A 7,363-nucleotide genomic window follows, 5' to 3' on the forward strand; every position below is an offset into this window, starting at 1 on the left:
CAGCTTCCTCCTCCTCCTCGTCTTGAAACTCCTGATGCTGATCAATGTCCCTTCTTGCTCCTCCTAATACTGGCTGTGTGCTATGGAGTGTAAAGTCACCCTTATCCTCCTCCCCCATTTCTTCCCCTCCTCTGCCATCGCCACTTTCCATCAGCCCACACAAGGTATTATCAAGCAGAAAGATGATGGGTATGACCGCTCCTTACTCACAAAGTTTGTGGTCTGTTCAAAAGGGGCCAGTACCTTGCACAGCGTCTCCATCTGCAGCCACTGGTCATTGTTAACATAGCTCCTTTGTGTGGCTGTACCAAGGGCCCCGCTGACTCCATGCACAATGCTGTAATGGCGGATGGCTAGCTTTTGCTCACACAGACGCTGGAGCATGTGCAGGATGGAGTTCCATCTAGTTACCGTGTCACAAATGACAGTGGCAGTGGCAGAAAGAGCAAGGGAGTCTCAGTAAGTCCTGCAGTTCTGGGTACATGCAGAGGAACTTCTGCACTACCAGGTTCAGTACATGCGCAAAGCAGGGCACATGTGTTATGCTGCCCATGCGCAGGGCGGCCACAAGGTTGGCCCTGTTGTCACATACTACGTTGCCTGTTGTAAGCCATGAGGGCGTCAGCCAAGCCTCAACCTCTCTGTGCAAAGCAGACAGGAGTTTTTTGGGAGTGTGACTTTTCTCCTCCAAGGACACAAGTTTCAGCACTGCCTGGCAACGCGTGTGCTTGAGGGAGCCGTAGTGGCGTGCCCGCTTAACCACAGTGTCCTCCGCTGCTGGCCTTTAAGGAGGAGTGTCGAAAAGAGAGGAGTTGGCGGTAGAAGGAACGCAGAAGGAGGAGGAGGGAGCTGACTGGGTTGGCCCATGCTTTTCCACCACACCCCTGGGCGGGGGTACCAGGTTGTTATGCAAGCGGGTGTGGACCCACTGTGCCACTGACTGGTTATACTCCGGAGGGGCGTGACTAAGCAGCTACCAGGTCTTTGCAAGAGCCTCTGATGGTGAGGATAGGCTTGGGCTGCGGGGTAGCTGCCAGGTGCCACTCCAGAGCAATCCCCAGGCCAGTGGCAGCTGACCACAGGAGTCAGGAAGCAAGGATCCAAGATCAGGATCAGGCGGCAATCAGGCAGAGTCCAGATTACAAAGAGCTCTCCAAAACCTAGACGTGAACTGTACACCTCTATCTGACACAATACGGTGGGGAAAACCATGGAGACGAAAAATGTGTTCAATAAATTTTTTTGCCAGCTGAGAAGCAGAAGGAAGACCACCTTCAATACCCGTGACGGTCACTACGAATACCTGGTGATGCCCTTTGGACGATGCAACGCCCCTGCAGTATTCCAGGAGTTCGTTAATGACATTTTCAGAGACCTGCTATATTCCTGTGTTATTGTGTACCTAGATGATATTCTTGTTTTTTCTCCAGACTTGGTCACTCATCGAAAGCAGGTTCGTTTGGTCCTTCAAAGATTAAGGCAAAATCGCCTGTACGCCAAGTTCGAAAAATGTTCCTTTGAAAAGTCCTCCATTCCATTCCTAGGATATATAATATCCGACACTGGTCTGCAGATGGATCCTGAGAAGCTGTCAGCAATCTTAAAGTGGCCTCGTCCTTCAGGTTTAAAAGCAATCCAGCGGTTCCTGCGTTTTGCCAACTACTATCGCCAGTTTATACCGCATTTCTCGTCCTTGACTGCTCCGATTTCTGCCTTGACCCGAAAGGGAGCAAACCCCAAGAATTGGACAGCTGAGGCTGAATCAGCCTTCCAAACTTTGAAGCAGGCCTTCTCTGCGCTCCAGTTCTCCATCGCCCTGATGCTAACAAGCAATTTTTCTTGGAGGTGGACGCATCGTCTCTAGGAGCAGTGGCGCCGGCACGACCTGCAGTGCTAACACAGGTGCTGTAATGCCTCTTGCAGACTACCACCCACTGAGCTATGCATGGCAACCCAGTGAGCACTGAAGGACAGGTAGAATCCCACTCCGTGCCTGGTTGTCCAGCTGTCCATGTTGATGTGGACTTGGCTAGACACCGAGAATGCCAATGCCTTGGAGAGGTTACCCATTACATGTGCATGTAAACTGGGTACAGCAGTGCGGGAGAAGTAATGCCTGTTTGGTATATTCCACTGCCGCTCGGCACAGGCTATCAGGTCACAGAAGGGAGTAAAGGCCACAATGCTGTATGGCAGTAGCTGCAAGGCCAATAGTTTGGCTGGACGCAAATTGAGCTCAATTACTCTTTTGTTGGTTGGGCCTATAGTCTGATGCCTTGCGCAGAACTTTGGTAGAGTGTTCTGAAGGGACTGGGAGCTGGGGAGCTGAAGGGGTTACTGGAGTACCCATCTTGCGTCGACAAAAATCATCTGACGCCACAAAACCTGTGGGCTGAAGCGGATACTTCATCACCACTAGAAGTCTGGCTGGCACCAACCTCCTTAGATGTAGTAGCAATGACAGTTTGAGGTGGAGAAGGAATGTAGGTGGAAGAAGTGAGGATGACATGGTTGCACCTCCTTCAAGAGAACGCAAGTACTGCTCCCACTTTGGTTTGCAGTTCTTGCACATGTGGGAAAAATGTGATCCAGCCTGTCCTGCGGATGCGCCTCTGGATGTGCCTGTACCTGTGGCACTACGCACCCGTCCTCGTCTTTCAGCGTGAAAAAGACCACACTGGAGAGGTGCATGCAACTACTCGGCTGCTCTTTCTCTTTGCCTGCGTCTGCTGGGTGCCCTGCGTCTAATTCAGCTCCACATCCCCCATGATCAAATCGTCTCTGACTGTTCCCCTGCTTGTGCCCATGCATATTGGCGGCCCTTCCATCCCCAGTCTTTTGCTGCTGCTGCTGCCTTTTCTCTACATCTGTTTTGGAACTGCTGCTAGCCCTTTACGCACCGGTGGTTTCCAGGTGACATCACGGTCCTCATCATCCTCATTTTCATCTAAGCCAACATCTGCAAATGCATCCACTGATCCAGAACCTTCGCCCAGCAAGTGCTGACCACACTCTCAAAGGGTCTCAAAGTCTGCTTCCTGCTCTGAAAATTCGCAGTCGATCCTCAGGCTGTTCGTCAAACAACAAGGGAGAGTCATTGGGAGGTACAGGCACATTAGTCACGCTAACTCCTGTCTTTGCTCCTGTCATGGCTGTGCTGGTTGCTGCTGCTTCTGCCGCTGCAGCAGAAGAGCCTGCTGCCCTTGAGGCCCCTGAGACAGTGACAGAGACTCCCCAGTCTCTGCACACATCTCAGACCTGTTTGACAACGTGTGCTGCTGCCTCCAACAGTTTGCTGCTGCCACTGTACTACAGTGGCAGACTCCCGGGGAGTACGCTCCCTGCCAGATGCCCAACGCCACGCCTTCCCCTGCATCTACCGCTCATCTTTTGCTTATTCTGACAAAAATGCATCTGCACCAAACATTTTTGTTTTTGGTAAATAGCAAGAGGTATCAAACAATGAAATATCTGTATTTTTTTAGGAGTAATACAGAAAATTTTCTAGCTTTTTTGATAGATAGCAAGTTGTATCAGAATGAAATATCTTTTTTTTTTTTTGAGAGTAATACGGAAATTCTTCTAGCTGTTTTGATAGGAAGCAAGTGAGATCAGAATGAAATATCTGTATTTTTTTTAAAGAAATACAGAAAATTTTCTGGCTTTTTTGATAGCAAGTAGGATCAGAATGAAATATCTTTATTTTTTTTGAAAGTAATACAGAAATTTTTCTGGCTTTTTTGATAGATAGCAAGTAGGATCAGAATAAAAATTCTTAATTTTTTTGACTGTAATACAGAATTTTTTTCTGGATTTTTTGATAGTTAGCAAGTGGGATTAGAATGAAATATCTGTGTTTTTTGGAGAGAAATAAAGTAATTTTTCTGGCTTTTTTGATAGATAGCAAGTGCTATTAGAATGAAATATCTGTATAGTATCTAATATCTAGAGAGTAGGACAGAAATGTTTTCTGCCTTTTTTGCTAGATAGCAAGAGGTAGCATCAAAAACTGCAAAATCTGTATATTTCCAGATATACAGAAGGCTCCTAACCTGTCCCTGTCACAATGCACCTCTCTCCCTGCTTCTTTATTTAACACAGAACACAAGATGAAGTGACTAACCCCTCCCTCCTTCCCTGTATTTATGCCTGTGCTCATATCTCTCCTGATTGGGCTGCTGGGCCATGCTGTGCATCCTGGGAGCAAATGATTAGCTCCCAGGTGCATCATTCCCGTTGGAAATAGTTGCTGTTCCCCCCCCCCCCTGCATTTTCCCTCGTTTGTTTTGTGAGAACACTACCTCATAGTGAATCACAAGGCCGTTCTTGCTTAAATGTTCGGTAAGCAAGAAAGCCCAATTTGCCACGGGATTGAACTTACAAATCTCGATCACTCTTCCTTAGCTGGAACCCACAATCTCTCCTCTGGACCAAAACCTTTCCAGTCAATCAGATACATAGGCTTCTTGCAAGAAATTTTGGAATCCGAAATTTGATGGATATTATATTCTTGAGAAGAATCAGGGACAATGAAAAGCAACTCAGGACCAATGGCTTAAGCAGAGACACATGGAAAGCATTGGGCAGCTTGAAAAATGGGGGAGGCGTAACTTATAAAAAAATGGTTTACCTTGGCAGAAATGACGATGACAAGGTCCAATGAAACGTGGAGCAAACACAACCTGCAACAAATACTCCTTGTGGAGAGCTACAGTTTGTCCCCAGGTTGTAAAAGAGGTTCGCACCAATCATCAAACTTTTTGTAACAAGCAGCCAACTGCTTTAGGTGCTCTGAGGTTGAAGTCCAATACAGTTGAAGACCCTTCGCAGGGCACTAAGTGCGACTACTTCGGCAGAGCAGTGTATAGGAGACAGAAGGCGAGGATGTTTGCTGTAGACAAGGAAAATGGAGACTCTTTGCTGCTAGTGCAGACATGATTATTGTGGGCAAACTCTGCCCAAGGTAGCAGAGCCACCCAGTCATCATGGTGGGCAGATACAAGGGCTATCAAAGGTATTGTTCCAAGGACTGATTGACCCTTTCCATCTGCCTATTGGTTTGCAGGTGATAGGCTGAGGAGAATGCCGCAGAAACATCCAGGGATTTGCAGAAGCCATTCCAGAAATGGGAAGTAAATTGCACCCCACAATATGAGTATGCATACTATGAAGTCGAAAAATGTCCCGAAAAGATTGGTACTAATGCTGCTGCCGATAGTAAAGCTGGAGAAGGTACCAAATGGTCCATATTGGAAAAGCTATCCACGACCACCCATATTAAACATACAGCCATCATAAGGAGGAAGATCAGTGATGAAAGCCATAGATAGATAACACCTAGCTTCGGTGGGAATAGATAGTGGAAGAAGTAGGTTTGCTGGTGCAGGTGGCAGACTTTTTTTAAGCACAGACAACACAGAACTTGACATAGTCAGTCACATCCTTATGAAGGCCAGTACTGTCCGGAGATTAATATAAAGGTTCTGTGTACGTCCGGATGACCAGAAAGTTTAGAATCATGTGTCCAGCGTAAGATTTTGGTATGGAGTTTGGTAGGTACCAGGGTATTTCTTAGGAGGGATATTAGATTCCTGTATAGAGGTCAAGGCTAGGGTACAGGTTGGAGGGATGATAAACTCTGGCTCTGCAGCAGTCTCTGAATCCTGCCCAACAGTACTTTCCAGATACTAGTCCCTCTTCCTCTATAGCAAGCCCCCATTCAGCCTCAGGAGATTCTTGCACACTGGTGACTGCCTGAGGACGGGTTGGCAGAGGACCAGGTGCCCACAGATAAAGGAGTAGCAAGATTCCAACAGAGACAAGGTAATCCTTCTACTAGACGAGGTACACAAGGGCAAGACACAAGCAGAGTCAGGGTCACAGTCAAAAGGTCAGTCCAGGCAGCATAAATTCTCAGGATCAGAAGCAGGCAAGTTCAGCAACAGTAAATCAGCTGAATACAGACCAGTAGCAAGTCAGTCTAGCTTAACACTACAACAGGCATTGGAAAGTGTAAGCAGAGGCTATAAAGTCCCAGCAGCCAATGGCAACGCAGGAAAGAGTCAGAAACTAATTAACCTCTAAAAAATCCTAAAACTGTTCACAGCCTCAGACTGTGTGCTGGGTATGCCGATAAAATATATATAGGCTGCACAGCTAAAGGGAGCAGGGGCACTAGCTATTTCTTGATCTCTTTGCTGCTGCAAGTGACATTGCTGGCCAAGATAGGCTCTATGTGATACTGCGGTGGCACACAGCACAAAATTGTTAGCCTGGTGATCGTTTCCTAACACAGAAGTTCCTAAACTGGGCTTATGCTTCTGCCCTTTCCAGAACATAGATACATTTTAACCAATAAAGGATATCAATTTGTTTGCTAGAAACCTTACGATATACCCACCACGTTAACCAATAACCCATTTATTGGAAGAATTTCAGAATTGTAACATGGAAGACTTTAGAACACTGAAAAATCTGTTCCAATTTTTAACAGAGAATGAGTCACCAGATGAATAGGTGAACCAAATGAAACAATATCAAATGATCAAAAGCACCAATCATCAATACCAAACCTATACTAGAAGTCCATATTTACCCCAACACCACATACAACCCACATATCCAAACCCCCATAGATGTTTTAACTCTGGAAATTGCAAACCTGAATCCATATATTCTATCCAATATCTAACTTAACAAGGGCCCAACACAGGGAGTCTATAAAACAGCAACAGTATCAGCTTTAAACCTGCGGATAAGGAAGGAAACATAGTACTAATGGACAATATACAATATGAAACTGTGCTACAAAATACTGAGGAACTCAGAATGGTACAGCCTAATATCAATGGATCAGTCAATGCATTAGGCATTATTCTTGGGTATAATTGATAAAAAAGTATGATAACTTATATGTTATGATAAAACATCAGACCATTCCTACATTCTATGCTTTGTGCAAAAATACACAAAAAGACACGCTTGGAGAGATGGAGCCTATAGGGGGCGCTATGCCTTGCTCAAAAGTGGTGTAAGCTCTGAGAAGGGCCGAGGTGAACAATCTAAGCACCAGCCTGGTCTTCTCCAGAGCCTCTAGTGGTAAGAATGTTGTGCTGCTGGCTGCTGCTAGGTTGCAGTCCTTGGGCACACCAGGGTGGGTTGGACAATGCATGGTACTAAATCGGCAAGCAGGAAAATAGTCAAAGAAGGGTGGGGTTGAGGCAGGCAGCAAACAAGAGAAGTCAGGAACAAAGCCAGGGGTCAAAAAACAGAAGTGCAGAAAATAGACTGTAGTGACATGGGGTCACCAAAGACACAGGGGAACGCTGGGGACACAGGAAGTGACAGAAGGCACAGGTGACAT

This window comes from Pyxicephalus adspersus, chromosome Z (assembly GCF_032062135.1).
Source record: "Pyxicephalus adspersus chromosome Z, UCB_Pads_2.0, whole genome shotgun sequence".
Lineage (NCBI taxonomy): Eukaryota > Metazoa > Chordata > Amphibia > Anura > Pyxicephalidae > Pyxicephalus > Pyxicephalus adspersus.